Source organism: Seriola lalandi, unplaced genomic scaffold (genome assembly GCF_002814215.2).
Source record: "Seriola lalandi dorsalis isolate HSWRI2012SDOR001 ecotype SW California unplaced genomic scaffold, Sedor1 jcf7180002054574, whole genome shotgun sequence".
Lineage (NCBI taxonomy): Eukaryota > Metazoa > Chordata > Actinopteri > Carangiformes > Carangidae > Seriola > Seriola lalandi.
In genome coordinates this window covers 599,554-618,278 of record NW_019525127.1, presented here as the reverse complement: position 1 = coordinate 618,278, position 18,725 = coordinate 599,554, and positions in this window count along the sequence as shown.

Here is an 18,725-nt window from a genome sequence, read left to right as displayed (position 1 = left end):
ACAGAGAGAGAGGAGGAGGGGAGGGAGAGCAGGGAATGAAGAAGTATTGGCATTAGAGCAGGAAGGGAGAGGGGAGGGACACAGTGGGTGAGGAGGGAGGTTTATCATATTTTCACAGGAATTTCCTCATTTAAAATCTTCATTAGGTGCTCCCTCACTTTATATTTGTTCTCAGCTCCTCCATCACGGCACAGCAGCCTCTGGTCCTTGGCTGTGTGGCGCGATATACTCTGCCTCATTGTGTGCGTACATGTGTGTGCGGGTGTGTGCGCGCACGCACGCCTGCGACAGTGTGTGACAGAGCGAGCAAAGCCTGCATGTCCAAGTACGAGTGCATGCTGGCTCCTGATTATCCTTTGAGTTTATTAATTACAACTCTTTGTCATTCATCCAGGTTCTATCAGTCGCCGCACAGAACACTTTTCCCTCTTCTCTGTCATCTTTTTCTTTAGTTTCATTACGTTTCTGTCCCCGCTCCTCCTCCTCCTCCTCCCTCCTCCCTCCTCCCTTTCTCACCAGAGGAGCAAACACTGGTTTTGCATCAAAGAACAGGACACTTTAGTGCGTGAACAAACAATTTACTCTTCTCCACAGTCTATCTCTTGCAGCTGTCACTCTAGGACAAGCCTGTTGATTTGATCATCTTTTCTTCTCTGTAAATAGGCCTGTCTGGCTTTAATCATTTAACACACATAGGCATAGGTATAGATCTTAATCTGAATAATCCTGGATTACAACTCAGCTAGGAGACATTGTATGTGAGTGTGTGTTGGTGTGAGTTTGTCTGATATTTGAATGAGTGAGTGTGTGGATCTTTTTGCAGCTTGTCGGTGTCACTTTTTATTCTTTGTTCTTTAATCTGATCCCTATTAGCTTCCACCAAGTGCTAGTGCTAGTCTCCCTGAGGTCCATATAAACTAAAAGGAAGCAATTTAAAGATCACACGGTTTCAATAGACCAAGAAGAGGCAGGAGAAACAGAAAATAACAGCACTGGTGGTTTATTCAAATACTCAAAACTTACCATGTTTAAATTTTTTCTGACAAGCGACCTCTGGTTTTTGTGCACATAATGACATAAAAGTAAAAAGACGTTAAAAGTGGAAGTAGTGTGACATTACAAATCGATAAAGCCTCTCAGAGATGGATGGTGAACAGACTTGTTGGTTTGTCTGAACCATGACCAAACTTTCTGAAATTTAACCAAGTAGTTTTAATTGCCTGCACTTGGCCAAACATTGAAAAGTGTCAGATCAGAGAACCAGTTTTTTCATGGATCATTAGGAAGACAAAAATAAACACGTCAAAGGCTGAAAAAATAATAGTTATAACAGAATGAAAAAGTAGCAAACCATCACAAATGAACAAAGTAATAGGATCTATTACACACCTGGTGGGCAGATGTGTCAGAAAATGAAATGATACAAAAAGATACTGTTCGGGCATCAGATTCACAATATGTCAATATATCTCAACATCTGAACATCTTTGTCTAATTTTAGGGCTTTTTTAAAATCAAATATTATGTGAAATTATCTCAGGTGTTTGTAATTTGACTCAGTTTGACTTATTCTGCAGCCAAACCAAAGTTTTATTTCCTGGGTCAATATGACAATGTGACATAAAAACATCATTTAGATGTTAAGATGTCGCGATGAGAAGTTTTAATATTTGAAAGTAGTGCAGTTTTTCTTATTATAAAATCACTGACAAAGGGCAAATGTTAAGTTGTTTCCACTATAGTACATCTACTACTGTAATGAAGTACCATGGACCTGACTTGGGACTAATTTTACAGATGTTCTTTGTTAACTATTGGTGGCGTAATTATCTCAGGTGTTTGTGATCCAGCTCCTTTTTGACTGGCTCGATGTTCATATCACGAACAATAAAACAAAAATCTGTGACTGAAATGATGCATTTTCCATAAAGTTAGTGCTGACAGAAGTTAGCTCAAACCCGAAAGCATTTATGTGAGGTGTTATTAGTTTTTGTTTCTGTGGCTTTTTGTCAGAAAATGTACTTTTAAATCTAAATTATGCTGCATATTACCGGCAGAAGATGGTCTACAGAGAACACTTCAATTCGTTTATGTACATGGCACAACAAGACGTGCTGTGCTAACCTGATATGTGACCAGTTTATAACCGGTGTATTCTAGTTTTTCACAATGCAACTGTGGCATATTATTTCTGAATGACATTTTGCACAAATAACATAATTTATGCAAATTTGAATTTACCCTCCACAGTTAGCTATGAATGTTGTTCTCACAGACATTAGCTCAGAAAGAACAATGGTGAACTAATGTGGATGGTTGCTGTTAGTTTGTGTGTGCATATTCATGTGCAAATGTGTGTGTGTGTGTGTGTGTGTGTGTGTGTGTGTGTGTGTGTGTGTGTGTTGTGTGTGTGTTTTACCCTCTAAATACTGCATGTAATGTGGCAGTATATTTGTATAGATGGAATGTGATGGTATTTGTTTTCATTTAGAGCTCTGACATTTTCATTTTTGAGAGAGCTGAACAAATCAGTTTTTCTCTTTTTTTCTTGCAAACTTCTCGTCTCTGACAGCCTAATACTCCACTTTAATAACGCCGAAAGAGGATTCTTTGTGCACATAGTTGAAGTACTCAGTGTGTGTGTGTGTGTGTGTGTGTGTGTGTGTGTGTGTCTATTTGTGTGGAACTGTGTGCCACATATTAACTCACATATGACCTCTTTCTCCTGTCTGCTCTGCAAAGGCTTCAGCTTTCTTGCATGACTGAACACACACAATGCAGCTGTCCAAGTAACCAAAACACACCAGTCCATGACCCACATGTCTGTTATTGGTGTCTGTCGCCAACCAGGCTGCACACACACAGATAAACAAACACATGCATAAAAACATCGAAGACTCAGAGATGTCAGTGACAAAAACGGCCAAACCTGTGAGAGTTGAGACTGTGTCAATATTGTATGACACACAAATATTTTTTAATTAACATGCAAATTAACATGCATAATGCTTCAAGACTGATATGATATTACACCTACAGCTAATGATTATTGCACCATTCATTAATCTCTTGAATATTTTTCCGATAAATTGTTCATTCTATGGAAAACCAAAATAAAATTTTGCTGAGCTGAAGGAGGCGTCCGAAGTCCAAACACCCCCCAAAATAACCCTCAGTTTACGTTGATATATGACAAAGAGAAAAGCATTTTTTCCACAATTTTTCTTGAAAAACAACTAAAAGGATTAATTATTGTAGATTATTTTTCTATCGATCAACTAATTGATTAATTGACAAATCACTTCAGTTCTGACATGAAATAACTATACCTCAGGCACCATTAATCCCTGACTTGAAGTCAGTGTACTCTGCAGCAAAGTGGCTAAAAGTGTTTTGATATAAATGCAAATAAAGGCTCTCTTTATACCTATCTTTATTGCCTGTCACACACTTGAGGATCAGCAGGTCGATCTTGAACCCAATTTGTCTCCTGATAATCACAAAAGCGACCCAATTTCAGGCTGGTCTTAAGTGATTATCTTCACAGATGATCCTAACTTTCCAGACACAAATGCAGACCAGTTGTGACCACACGGAATTCAAATCATGCTCATTTAAGTGTAAACTATTTAACAATTTGTGCAATCCTGTGCTGTGAGAGTAACACCAGCTGCTTCATATACAATTCATCCTTGATGTTAAGTGTGCTGCTCTCAAGGTTTCAGTCATATAACACGTTCTTCATCAGCATTTGTCTAGCTGTAATGGAACTGTAGATATTCATATCGGCATTTTGTTTAGATGACACCTTGGTAATTCAACTTGCTATTGAAGATCATTTGATATAAGTGAGAGCTCCAGAACAATTATGGACCATGTGGTGAGATTGTTCTCTCAATTTTGATTTTATATTTTAGCATATTTGGTGACGTTTGAACACATGGGACTGTCAAAGGGGGGTGAGGGTGTACAGTATTGCGATTTTGTTGAAATAGGATCAGGTTGATTTTTAAAGTGACAGTTTGAATTTGTTAAAATATAATTTTTTTGAAAATGTGATAGCCCTCGTAAATATTACATCATTTTCTCTTCAACCTCCTCTGTGGCTTTGCATGTTATCACAGCCGACTGTCGGTTAGTGGGACAGTGTAAAACTGGCTGCTTTAATGTGTGTTGTGTAATTTGTCGCCCGTGTGCTCATATGCACACGCATGTCTTGGTATATGTGTATGATACAAACAAAACGGGATCCCACTTATAAAAACTACTCCATAGCACTACAAGTGGTCATAAACTCCCAGGATACCTTTAAAATACATATTAGTAAGTTTGTTTGTTATATATCAATGAATGAATGAATCAGTGAATCAATTAATCAATCTTTTGTCTTATTTAAAAAGGCCAACAAGAATAATTTCAAAGATTTTTAAAAAATCTTTGCTGAGCTTTAAAAAAAAAATTCAGCATCTGTTTTATGGACTTGAGATCATGTAGTTATATTTTACTTATTCAGTTCAACCCTTGAAAATTAATAAAGAAATAAAAAATAAATAAAAATGACCCATTTACATAAATAGTACATGAAGTAGATCATTCTTAAAAGACCATATGGAGTGACTGAAGGCAAAACCTCAAAACGTAATCATGGCTTTAATCAATTAATGTGTGATGTTTTGTTTTAGTTACATAGTCTTAAGTGATGCTCTGATGACAGAAGAGCAAAAACTGGTTTTATGTAGGGACTCATTTTTTTGACATTCAGAATATGAAGCAGTCTGATGTGTTGTATATAGACCCTGCAAAGTTTACCCAGCATCCTTTATGGTTACTTCCTGTAAAGTAGCTGTTGAATAACATCGAGCTTCTGTATCTATATATCTATTCTTATCAGTGCTCTTCATTAAAACTGCCCACTCGCTTGCTTTATTATATATATATAGTGTACAGTTTACTGATGAAGACTGAACATTGCATTGACACTTTTTTGTTCCTTAACTTCCTCCATATGTTTGAGTTGTAAAAATATGATATATATACTCAGAACATATTGGATGTATTTACACCTGTGTTCACTATAATTATAATTTAAAGTCCCGGTGTGCATGAAAATAGGCTGTTGTCAAGATGTGAAATGCTTTCCCATTTAAAAAAAATATTGGTATTCCTTCAGTTTCCGTCAGGAGAGTCAAACAAACAAATGAATGGAATCTGATATTATATCTATAAAGAGGACCCCTGCTGCTGGTGTGATAAGTTTGCTGGGGCCAGGTCCAAATTACTGGAAGCTATCATGTCTGTGTAAAAGATGTACCTGGGTTGATAACTTCCTCTTATATTTCTCAGAAGCTACTTTGCTATACAAACTGTATCGTTTCTGTTACTTGCACCTGTGTTGTAGGTTGCCATCTGAGCATCCCAAAACCTTGATGTTTACATGTGTGTTACATGCTGGTAAAACAGCACAAGGTCAAAAGGTCACAAGGAAACAGTCATGACGTTAGTACATTGACTCACTGACTAATATCTGTTAAAAACAATATCTAAAGTTAGCTGTAACATTAGCAACATTAACCACCATAAGATACTAGAAGTGGAAATCACAAATCACTTTCTCGTTTCAAATCACTACATTCATGATTGGAACTCAGTGACCCTGCAGTTTGTTCACTTTTGTTCCCTAAGTGAAAGCGGTCACAGCACCATGCATATGCACTTCAGTATGTTAAACAGTAATTGAACGCAGCCGTTCATATGGCCGCGATTTTCAGCACTGTTTCTAACCGTCATGAGTTCAGTTGTGCATTCAGTCTGTCATGTTCAGTACTAGTAGCCAATGCACATAACATAAAGTTCAGCTCAGCAGCCTTTTATTTACGATCAGTTTATGATCATGATTTTATTTTCTGTGACTTTTGCAGTCGTTTAATAAGTTTTTAATGAGGAAGTAACGTACTGTGAATGACAGCTGAGCAGTCACCAGTGAGAGGAGCTCCCCAGGCAAAAATTGCTGATTCAGTCAGTGACACTAGTGATTCAGTTGGTTCAGTTTGTAGATTGGTTTATTAAAGATTTATTCCTACTGTACTGAACGTTTCTAAAAGCCACTGGTCATTTTAGACCAACTAACTGCAGCAACAAAACAAGTTTATGGAACTCATTGACAGTGTGTTTTTATTTCCTCTGAATTCAACTTTTCATTTGTATAAAGTATAAATGTGTTATTTCTCCTTTACAAAGTCATTCTCAATATAAAAAAGAGTAATGGAGAAGGCTTGTTAGACAAATGAAAATGTCCAGGCTTGCTTAAGTATTTAGGGAGATGAGGTCATTCAAGGGGCCTGAAGGCAGCAGCTTTAGGTTTAAGCACAAAAATTACTTGGTTTTGGTTGTTTTAGGAACCGATTGTGGTTTGGGATTAAATTACTACTACTTTAAGATTAGATAATCTTTGTTGTCATGGTTATAACAGTAACAATGTGGTTATATTTGTCGAACGGTCATGGTTAAATGAAACAACATTAACTGCTAGTTTCACATAGGAATCAAACACCCGTCTCCTGCTTGAAAGTCCTGTGATTCGTTGACCCATACATCCCCCAAATATGGACTTTGTCCTGTTATAATTACTACGACCACTAGATGTCGCCTGACAACAAAATGTAACTACGAGTCATAATAACCTGCTGAACAGAGACCTTTGGGCTAGATTTTTTTTACAGGCAGACAGTCCAAGCTGCTCTGTTCGCACCATTGCATTTTTAAAGACGAATAGTCACTAGGGAATTTCAAACACTCAGCCGACCAGTGGTGCAACTCCATCAGTCAGTCAGGTAGGGAAATTTGCATGTATAGGGCTGGCCCTGCTGTTGCAGGAAGGAACAGAGCCATAAGATCGGGCTCTCTTCAAAGAGCCGTAATTCCCATCACTACAAGCAGTTGGCTGGTTTGATGGTACAGAGCAGCAGGTTCATGTCTGTCTTTGAGTTTATTCTGCAAACATTCAGTTGGCTACAGACTGAAACTCAGTGACTGTCTGCCAGTCAGTATGTCCACTCACCACGCTCTCTGTTTTTCTCTGTTTATGTTTTAATTAGTTAATTAGTGCTGGAGCATCATGACGACTTTTGTCAGGCAGCTTCAGGCTTTATTTGTAAACACCACCCCAAGGACTTCACAAACACACACACACACACTTACACACACACATTCAAACGTGCACTCACACACATAAGCATCAAATTAACATTTAGAAAGAAAAATATCAACAAAACCAGGACAAGAGAGCATGGTGCTGAGCCAAAGTCTTCAAAGACAACTTCTGACAGAATTCTTGATGAGTCAGAATAAAACAACATGAAAATGAGAGAGTAAAAGCAGAAAAACAAGAAAACATCATTCTCTCTTTCACTCTGTGTATGTGTGTGTCAGCCCTGGCTTTCATGTTCACAACTATGTCAACAGTAAATAGCAGAGAGATTATTCTTTTCTATTTTCTGTGATTAGCCACTTAATTATTGAAGCTGTATCTTTGTGAACGTGTCTGTGTGTGTTCTTTTCTCGACTGAAGAAGCACTTAAATTTTTACTTTTTTAGATTGAACCGCTCTGCTTTTACATGTACTTATGTGCATGTTCTCCACTTGTGTGTTGTTGTAAAGTGGCCAGCAATTTGATTTGTGAAAGAGACATTAAGTTGTTGAAAATGGACTATCATTGTTTAAAAGAAAAATAATTATAAAAGCAGCTTGTTTATGATGAAACAGTATGGCAGACAAACCTAAACAGCAGGGGTAAACACTACATTGTGGTGGTGTTGTCTCAGGCTTCATTAGTTTGGAAGGTGCTTTTAATATTTTGTCCACCTTGTTTCTATATGTGAAGGAATAAAATATTAGAGACACATTATAACATAATACAACAGTAACAAACTAAAACAGTCTCATCAGCAACTCTGTCTAAACGTATTTGCCAGTTTGAAAGAAAATATTTTTATGTGATTATGTTCAAAAACCTTGTAGTTTGTATTTGACCGGAGAAGGTTAGGGTTAGTTGAGTATCATTATATAGTAGTTTGTTCAAGTTTTGATGAAGACAGAAACATGTTAATTAGAGGAGGCTATATGGCCTGAGGCTGTTTTTCTGGGTTTGGGGCCCTTGGGAAACGTAAAGTCCAGTTTGGAGGAAGCACATTTCCTGTTTCAACATGTCAGTTCCCACATGCAAAAGCGAGACATGATTATCTGAATTTATTGTGGAAGAACTTGACTGGCCTCAACCTGTTCCAACACCTTTGGGATGAATTTGAGCCAGGTGTTATCTGCCACCATCAGGGTCTGGCCTCGCCAATGTTCGAGTGGGGGGAGCAAATCCCTGTAGCCAGGTTCTTGAATATTGATCTTCCAAGAAGATTGTTACAGCAACAGATTGATTTTCACAGTTTTATAATGTGATTTTTAACACATTACATATGGGTATCCACATCCATTTAGTGTGCTATAGGATTACAGCAAGCACTGTTAAACTGAGAAAGTCTTCAGTAATAATATTATCAAAACGTTAACTAATCCAAGTACGCATTGAGCATTTTCCAGTCTTGTTTATTTGTCCAGTGTTTGATCTCTGTTACTTTCTTTCTTTTCATATGTGTAACTGTCCATATACCTGGTGGGAGGGAGACTGCTGAATAGTGTGTCTCAGGAGGTAGAGCAGGTAATCCACCAGTCATAGGGTTGGCGGTTCAATCTCCAGCTATTCCTGTCCACTTGTCGTCAAGTGTCGTCCTCAGACACTGAACCCCTAATTGCTCCAGATGGTCGGGCCAGCACTTTGCAGTGGCAGCATGTGTGTGTGTCAGAGCGAACAGCAACTCGTGAAACTTTTTGGATGAAACTACTATATGAATGCTGCCCGTTACCATTAATACACGATAAAGGAATTTCTGTTTTTCTGCACTTTAAAAGAGGCAGTCTAATTGTCATAAAGACACAGTCCTCATCCACACCTGTCCTTCATCAACCTCAGTGTGTATCCATGCTGGATTCATGAACATCGACAGAACAGGAAGAACAACAAAATCTTCTGTTATTCCAACTTGAGATTGATGAGACATTGTAGACATGTAGTCACACCATTACATGTCCTTAATGAATAATTCAAATTTTTGTAGCTGTTATTAGCAACGAGAATCTGATACAAACAGTGTATGTAGTGTAGGTATTTTTTTTGGGACATTCTTGCCTTTATTCTGATAGGACAGTGAGAAATGGACAGGAAAATCAGGGAAAGAGAGGGAAAGAGAGAGGGGATGACACGCAGCAAGGGGCCATGGGTTGGACTCGAACCCGTGGCTGAAGCGCCCAGGTCTCTCTCTTTTTCTTTTTTTCTGTAATTAATTGTAGTTTTATTATTGGATTTTATTTAAATGTAACTGCTGGTTGTTGAGCTATCCATGTCGCAAGTGCTTTGACACTATTGTAGTTCTTTGTGCCGAGTGGGAGATATAATAGCAGTTAGAAGTTTTTGATATTTCTGACTCGACGTTACAGCTCTGAGACTGATGTGAAAGATTTCCCCCCTTACCTACTTGTGATTATGGTCTAAAATATATGACGTGAATGCAGCTTTATACCGTCTCCCCTCCCATTGCTGTTTGCTAGATAGATTGTCTGTTGTGCCATTGTTTGACTGCCTACTGCCGACCTTCAACCAAGACTCAGTTAACCTCATTTAACCTTAGCTGCTCTGCCCAGCAATTCCTGCTTTTGAGTCCAAACATCAACGACCAGAATTGTTACACTGGTGCTGATTTAAATATACAAGTTTTCATTATGGTCTCATTAATAAACTTGTATAAATAAATATCATCTTAGCTACAACCAGAAATGGACAAATGGAACTTAATGCTGCACTACCTCTAAGTAATACAAAAGGATTAGTTGTTTTTTCACGTGATCCCCTTTTCTCTGAAAAACCTATAAGATCAACACTTGCAGGTTCTTATGTTCACAGTCTTCACTGAAATAGAGACATCGTACTAAAACACATGCTGACCTTTCCACCAAGAAGTAGCTGTTAAACTGATGAAAACACTGGTCATGTCGCCACCTTCTTAAACATTATTTGGCTTCTGTTCTTGTTCCCCTTGTTGAAAGAGTTATCTGTTTTCTATGAAGTAGATCTTTATCATCCCACACGAGTCAGTAAAAAGCCAAATTATTGGCCATTAGATTGCTGTATTGAGACACACGCGGCCTATCACAGGTTGTTATTGTGAAACAAAAGATGTGTATTACAAATACTTTGTTAGGAATCACAGTCTCTGCTGCAATATCTCACACGTACAATTAGTAATGTGTGTGTGTGTTTATTCTTTGTCTTGTTGTAGTCTTTTTATGCTCTGTTGCCCCATCATTGGTGTCTGTTTCCAGCATTTGAGTACTTTGGTTTGACAACGTGAAACCGTTTTTAGCAATTTATATGCAAAGCAGAGATGAGAAAACATCAGCTGCAATGATACACAGTAAGACAGGAAGAGATCTAATTGGACAGTAGGTTGCTGGTTGTGGATGTGTGAGGCTGCTTTGCAAACAGAAAGAAAGTGCACGTGCACGAGCACACGTGTGTGTGTGTGTGTGTGTGTGTGTGTGTGTGTGTGTGTGTGTGTGTGTGTGTGTACATGCACACATACAATTTAGACAAAAACAAGGCACCTTGTGAGATCTCTTTAGCAAAGGTTGAAGGTAAAGCTGATGCTCAGAGAAGTCTTCTCATCAGACCTGACCAGGGGCTCTGCAATTCCTCTACTATCTTTCCTTGCAAGCTGTTAAGACTGGAGGAGGTGGAGGATTCCTCTGTGGTGGTTCGATACAAATAGAGCGTGTTTGGTTTTCTGTCGATGAAAGTTTAGGCGTGGATGTATGCACAGAGATTCTAGGAACATAAATGTTTGTATTTTGAGTCCAGTTTTTAAATTAGAAGTTTATTCATTAAAGCAAATAAATAATCCAACACCTATATCTCCCATGTTAAAAGGTAATTCCCACCCTAAACCTAATAGCTGATTGTGTCACCTTTAGACACAACAACTGCAACCAAATGAGATTGGCCCATTCTTCTATGCAGAAATGCTTCAATTCAGCCGCACTGGAGGGTTTTCAAGAGTGAATCACCTGTTTGAGGTCTTACAACAGCATCTCAGTGAGGTTAAAGTCAGGACATTGAAGAGGCCACTGAAAAACCTTCATTTTCTTTCTAGGTGTCCTACTCGCCTAACTCTGGGTTGTAATAAGCGCAGACGACCTGTGAGGTTTGTGTTTTCACAGGAGGAAAGTCTCGATGTGTATATTGTGCAATGACTTACTGGATAAGTTGTCGATTTGCTTTTGGTTTATTTCTGTACCAGGTTTTCTCCATTTGGAGATAATGGCTCTTACTGTGGTTCTTTGGAGTCTCAGAGCCTTAGAAATGGCTTTATAACCCTTTATAGAATAATGTATTTCCTTTTTCCTCATCTGTTCTGCTATTTCCTTTCAGCAACTTCACATCACGGAAGAAGTGCTATATTAATGATCAGTGGATCAGGCAGGGTTGGCAGTAATCAGGCCTGGGTATGTTTGCTGCAGTTGAACCTAATTATCAATAAGGTTTGGTAGGATTTAGTCATTAGAGGGATACATACTTTTTCACATATGCCCAGTTGGTGTTTGTGAATAGATAAACTTATCTTTTATAAACTGCATTTTGTTTTCTTAGTGTGCATTTTATTTTGTTTGAAACAATTTAGTATGAGATACACATAAATATAAAATAAAACACGTCAGGAGAAATACCTTTTCACGGCTCTGTATGCATACATTAGTGCTTGTTTATATATGTGTGTGAGATTGCAGACGTGTGCAAATAGATATGTTGCTGTACCGTAGCAGCACAGCATTAATGGCTGACCTTGTGCAGCTCGCCAAATATAAATTTCCACAAAACAGTTCACTTAATTTGTCTCTGCAGGCTTATCTGAATATTCTCCCTCCACACTCTGTAAAACAAACACAACCATCTGTTAACCTGTGCTGAAGAAACCGCTCACCTCAGAGGGAAAATTCAGCGATTATACAGTCACCCAAATGTCAGAGATATTTACGGTTTGAAGGATCACCAGCCAAATGGTTAGTTAACCCCTGCAGTGCTATTTCAGCATTCTCCCATAAGTGTGATAATGAATAATGTCCTGTAGGTAACCCTGAGTGCGGTCACTTGGCAACATGACTTTTGGACAACGCTGTCGAAGCTGTTTGGAGAAAGTTTAAGTAAAAAGTAAAAAGTTTCTCGGAGACAGGGTAGGTTAACTGAAAACTCCTAAACAATGTCAAACTGAACAATTCGGTGAATGGCAAATGTTATTTTAGTCTAACATATCAACCTAACATATCATTCAGATTCAGATCATGAATTATTAGGGATACTGGTGATTTTACAGCTGTGCCATCACATTCAGACGCAGATTGTTTGATCAAGTCATGCAATTTCATCACGTTAAAGAGTTGGTGAAGCGGTGCGGAGTACCAGCTTCATGCCTCGACAGCACTCAGACAACATGCCGAGCTGCAAAATCCAGCCCCTCCATTATACCACGACCCCTCTTTAAGGCAAACTGGTTCTGTGCAGTGGCGGCGTAACACAATGATTCCCAATTTTTTTTTTTTACACTAGTGACCGCACGAAATGAAGCAGTGTCTGCTTGCAACACCTCATCACAGGCTGAAAGTGTCTGAGTTAAGTGCACTTCAACCAGAAAGTGATTTCTTTCTTCTAAACCTCTCAGACTGATTCATATGAATAACTGTTGGAGGCGAGATGAGGTAAAATTATTTAGTACTTCCAGGAAGAAAAGCAAAGTTTACAGAAAAGCCACAAAAACAGAATCTGACTTTGAGTACTTCTTTTCTGTCCCATCAATCATATCACGGTTCTCGAGACCAGCGTTAATTTTGACACTAGATGTTGATTTAGAATTAGTTCATTAGTTTTGGTGGTTTTTGTCAGTGACGGTAAAATTTTAGTCTCATTTGTCATGCATTTTAAGTTTTTATATATTCTAAGCAAAAGGCAATGTTAGCATGTTCACACTCAGTGTGTATGTGACCCTGGTCTGTACTAAAACAATAACAGACTGGTTTTCTTCAGTAAAATCAGTTGTCATTTCTAAATTCAGTCTGTGTGAACAGAATCGCTCTCTTTGTTTTCTGGCAGCTGATTCGCTTGTTCATTAAAATACTCACTGTGTGGGTTTAGCTTGAGAGAAGCTAAAACGCTGGATAATGCAGTGACATTTCTTAAACTGTTACCAGACACCTTCATTTTCATGCACAAGCCTAAAACTTGATTATAATTATAGCCCTGGTCTCCTTTGAAAGGTGACTTGAAATTTTCCACCAGAAAGTCAGAATGAGGATAAGAGAGACTAAGCTAAAGTTACACAGGCACAAACATGGTAGAAATTCAACAGGCGTAGAACTGATACAGAGATCCTTTGTATTGTCTGTCAAAAAATATATAATTTGTCAGAGTTGTGTGAAGATTGAGTTCAGTACTGACCAAAACGACCAAGGCCGAAGTGTCCCACAGGCAGGACGGTGTATTTTAAAAGGGAAAGTGAACTTCTCAGGGAAGATTTAGATGGTCGGCTGTCGACATTAATCCTGAAACTTACTCATTCTTTGTGATAGCAACATGAAACATAGCCATCTGAAAGTAACATCACCATCACATCCACAGCACTTGATGATGTAACATTAGCTTATCTTTTTATAAATATGTGTGTATATAAATATATATATATATATATATATATAAATCATAGTTTGTCTCAGCTATTTTGTTGCTGCTTCTTGTCTAATTCTCACTGGATTGTAGATTCATTTAGTCCATAAATCTGTTTTTCCCGTGAATCGCTAACATCAGATAACATTACTGTCAATCTGACATGTTGAATGCTTCTTATTAACGATGGAGCAACAGCAAACCACCAACTCCTGAACAAGAGATAATTTGCACGGCTGAGGATACTGTTTTTCTGATCAGGAGCTAGGCTACAGTGTGTGATTCTGCCGGTGCATGCGGGTGATTAAACAAGATTTTTCATGAGCTCAACAGTTCTGCACATTGTGTAATACATTTCATTATAGTTGTCATCTTTTAAGGTCTACAGTTTAGTTTTGAGAAAATAAATTGTCAATGGATATATTAAGTCACAGGTTTTGTTAACCAAATTAAAATTGCCACAACTGACTCAAAACCCAGGATGGGAATCACTGACCTGTATTTTTACTACCCTCAGCACAGGTAAACTTCACCTTTCCTCATCAAACAATGCTCTTACGTTCAGTGAGCGTGATACAATTAGAAAAGCACAAAGGTATTAACTATGTTTCAAATGGTAATCAGTTCAGATTCAAGAGAAAAAAAACCTAAAGCACAACATAGATACAAAGCTGGTTTACTTTTACTATAATCCTCTGATTTCAAACACAAAAAGCTCAGAACTGCCAAAAGCGGCTTCTGTCCTTCCTTCTAGTTTTCTCTGATCTGATGTAAACAAATACATCAGCTCTGAGTACTCCAATTATATCATATAGACATGAAAAGAGAGAGAGACATCAAAATAAAGAAAGGGAGAGGAGAGAGAAAAAAACAGGAACACGCACGCTCACACACCCACACACACACGAACACACACACACACATGGGCAGACAGACCAGTGGAGAGTGAAGTAAAGGAGGGCCTGGATGGGGGGCTTAAGAGCTCTCATACATCATCTCATTACGTCTGCTGTGTGCATGTGTTGTGTATTTTCACATTTCTCCTTGTGTGTTTCCTAGTTTGTTTCTGCGCGTCATTTAATGTTTGCGTACGTGCACAGACTTGCGTGTCTGTGCATGTGATGCGTGAGAAGCGGGCAGACAGATGCTATTATTTGCATGTAAATGTTTCTTCTGCTGAATTTACAGCTGCCATCCATCACCAAAGATTTCCACTAACTCTGCGTGCTGCTACACCGACTAACATCGGTTTACACACCAGTGGACTGACATCAGGATGAATGGTATCAGAGTCTCATATCAGGTCTTTCTCTGTGTCAACGTGGAACAGTGAGCACAAAGGTTGACTGGATGAATGAAAGGGAGAACAGACACAGTTCAATCAAGAACTGTTGATAACATAATACAGAAGAACAGCTGAGTGCGGGAAGCTTGACTGACCGAGGCTGTATCAGGGGTTGGTATTTGGCGAAAGTGCTGACTTGAATTTTGAGGATGGATACTTTACATTTGAGGGTCGAGTAGCAGAGCAACTGACGTTTGATAGTTACAAATCTGTGTTTTCGTGGTCTGTGCTTGATATACAGGCGGATGTCTCAGTAAGAAGTTGCAGCTTCAATGTACCATGGCATTTGATGATGGTGGTGGAGAGCACTATCCAACATGTCAGTCCAAAATCTCCCATATGTGTTCAACTGGGTTGAGATCTGGTGACTGTGAAGGCCATAGTATATGATTCACTTCATTTTGATTCTCATCAAACAATCCGGTGACCCCTCGTGTCCTATGGATCTGAGCATTGTCCTCCTGGAAGAGACCACTCCCTTCAGGATAGAAATATTTCATCAAAGGATAAAGGTGATCACTCAGAACAACTTTGTATTGATTTGCAGTGACACTTCCCTCCAAGGGGAAAAGTGGACAATGTCAGCATAATTCCCCCCAGAGCATAACAGAGCCGCTAGATCCCTTCAGTGTAGGGGTCGAGCATTCAGGCCTGAACTGTTCTCGGAGTGTCTCGCCACACAAGCACTCGCCCACTTGTGGAGGATATGTTGAAGGATGACTCATCTGACCATATCCCTTTTTTCTACATCACTGTAGCTCAGTGCCCATGGTTTTTACAACACTGAATTCTCTAATGTGCATTAATCTTTGTATTGAGGGATTTATGCACCACAATCTACTATAATATCCCTCTCTGTGGAACTGTGGACTTGTGACACAATAATGGACGAGCGTCACTTTCATCACATGTGCGCTGTTGACCACAATTTCTGTGACGTCTTTCCCATAGACTTAAATGCAGATGTCACTTAAGCATCTTTGTGACTGAGGTTCCTGCCATCCACACCTGGACAATGAACCCTCTTTCAAAGTCACTTAGATCTTCTCCCCTTGCCATCTCGATACAAAATCAGAATCAACCGGACCTGCTCAGCATTTTCATAAATGCCACAGATCATGATTACTTGCTTAATTGTACCATGCAGTGCAGCCGTGTGGAAGCATTCGTTATGTTGTTGCCTTTAATTTGTCACACGTCTGTGTGTTGAATATAAAGATTAAGAGACAACATATTAGCAAAAAGTAAAATCCAACCATGTCGTCTAACACGACAGGGTTTATGTAGCGCTATTTTGAAGAAAAACTTAATGCAGCCTAAATTCCTTTTTGTCAACATAATTTGGAAACGGTTTTAATCAATGTATGTGTCAAAACAAAAAATGTTTACTTAACATATAAAGTGAACAGTGACAACATATTTCAGTTGTTTATCTACAATATCTGCTCATAGCAACTAAACCATTGTTAATGTTTGTTTTGATTAAGTTTAGGAACTCAAAGCATTTGGCGAAGATCATGATCTTAAATACTGACAAAGGAACTTGGAGGACGGAACACAGTGTGTAAATGCTGTAAGTTATCCATCCACATTACATTTCCTTAGAACAATATTTGGAAATCAAAAATATATTTTTAAAAAACGAGACAAGGTTGTCTGATTCTTTAGTGTAATAAATTAATCAAAAACATTCATAAAGCTGAAAAGCACTCTGAGAGCTTTGGGTTTTGTAGAATACCTAAATACTGATGAGGAATACAAGGGCTTTTTATCAGAATGAATTGTGCAAAATTTCAAAGGCTTATGATTCATTACAACTGCAGCATGGAGATTTTAATCCATCATGTGCTAGTGGTACCACATATAGGTAGGATGACATTTTGCAGGATTGCTTATAGCTCATAGTGCACCTGTCATCAGTATTTGTACAGTGCATTCAAGACTTTATGCCTTATGCAAGAAAAATGGAGTCACTCATGGAGAAGCTGTATGTGACATTTTAGAAATAACTAATAAACAAGTCTAATCTGTTTGATCAATACTCCTCTGAAATGTGTGATCTTAATAATAAAACTAGTTGAAGGGAGTGGTGAAAACATTGTTTTCCAAAACATTTACGTAGCCATTACCTGCAGTGATAAACCATGAATAATACAAATTTGCTTCTACACCTCAGAGTTCAGGAGTTATGTGCTTTGTAATTGTACACCTGCCGCTATTGGATCTGGAGATGAACCAAAAACTAATCAGTTCTTCCCTGGCCCAACTTTCCACCAAATGTCACTGAAATCTGTTGACGTTTTTTTTTTTTTTTTTTTTGGCAAATAGCTGCTAAATAACAGACACAGACAAATATACACCAAATATAAGCATCTGTTTAGTATTTCTGTTTATTTCTGCTAGATGATGGCTCTGTCAATGTTTATCTGTCACTGCTACTTAGCTGTTCCCTGCACATACCACAAGAGAAGGGGAAAATGTGTCACTAAGATTTGTTCAAGCATAGATTTCCTGTTTGAAGCTTGGAACACATCACACGATTTAAAGCCCAATTATAACCCGGTTTTGGCCATGACAAGTGGTTTCAATATTTTTGAAAGTCCACGCTGGTCTGCAGAAAATGGGGCAGGTCACCTTGGAAAGTCAACAGACATTATCATCAGACTGTGCGGGGCTTTTTAATTTCAACCTTCCACTTGACCCTTGAACTAGCTTTGAAAGCAGTCAAGATGATTTCAAGCATGTCTGACTTTTAGGAGCGAGACTGGTCTACATTTGAATTTAATTCAGCAGTTTATCCTGTTTAAACAACTTATCTGAATGTGTTCTGCAAGTCTATGGCTGTAATCTGTAAAAGGTCAGTCATATAAATGAGTCTTTCAACAGTCAGTTAGGGTTTTAAAAGTCTTCTTTTATGTTGGCAGTTATATATCATACTGCATGTCACAATCTCTGTTTGCATTCACTGATTTTGCTATTTGAGCACAAATAACCCTCTAAAATCCTGCGTCTGACAGTGAGAGAAAGGTGGACTTGAAGTTACTCTTGAAGGCACTAATATGTAAAATAAGTTTTAATTGGATTTGCCTTCATTGTGTATTTTATGTGCTATACTCTGATCATGTCCAGGTTAATCCGAGCCCAGAAAAAAAATTTGTCAAATGTGCATGTCTTTCTTTTTGAGCGCATGCGTCTTGCTCTCATATTTCTGTTTAAATAACAGCTTGGCTGCAAGAGGCTTTTCAGTTTTTCAACACACACACACACACACACACACAAACAGATGCAGGAGATGCAGGAGATGCAGAGATGTAATATGTAGTGACATGTTTGAGTGGAGCTCAGAGACAGAGTGAGTGAAGCGGGGAACGTCTTTAATGTAACACCTACTCATCTACATCAGAAACAAACAAGTCAAAGACAACACCTCTTCAGACAGGCTTGCACACTGACTCATACCCACACACACACACACACACACACACACACACACACACACAGAAAGAAAGAAAAGGCTGCACTGCAAATGGAATACACTCCATATTCAGCTATGTTCTCACATGCTG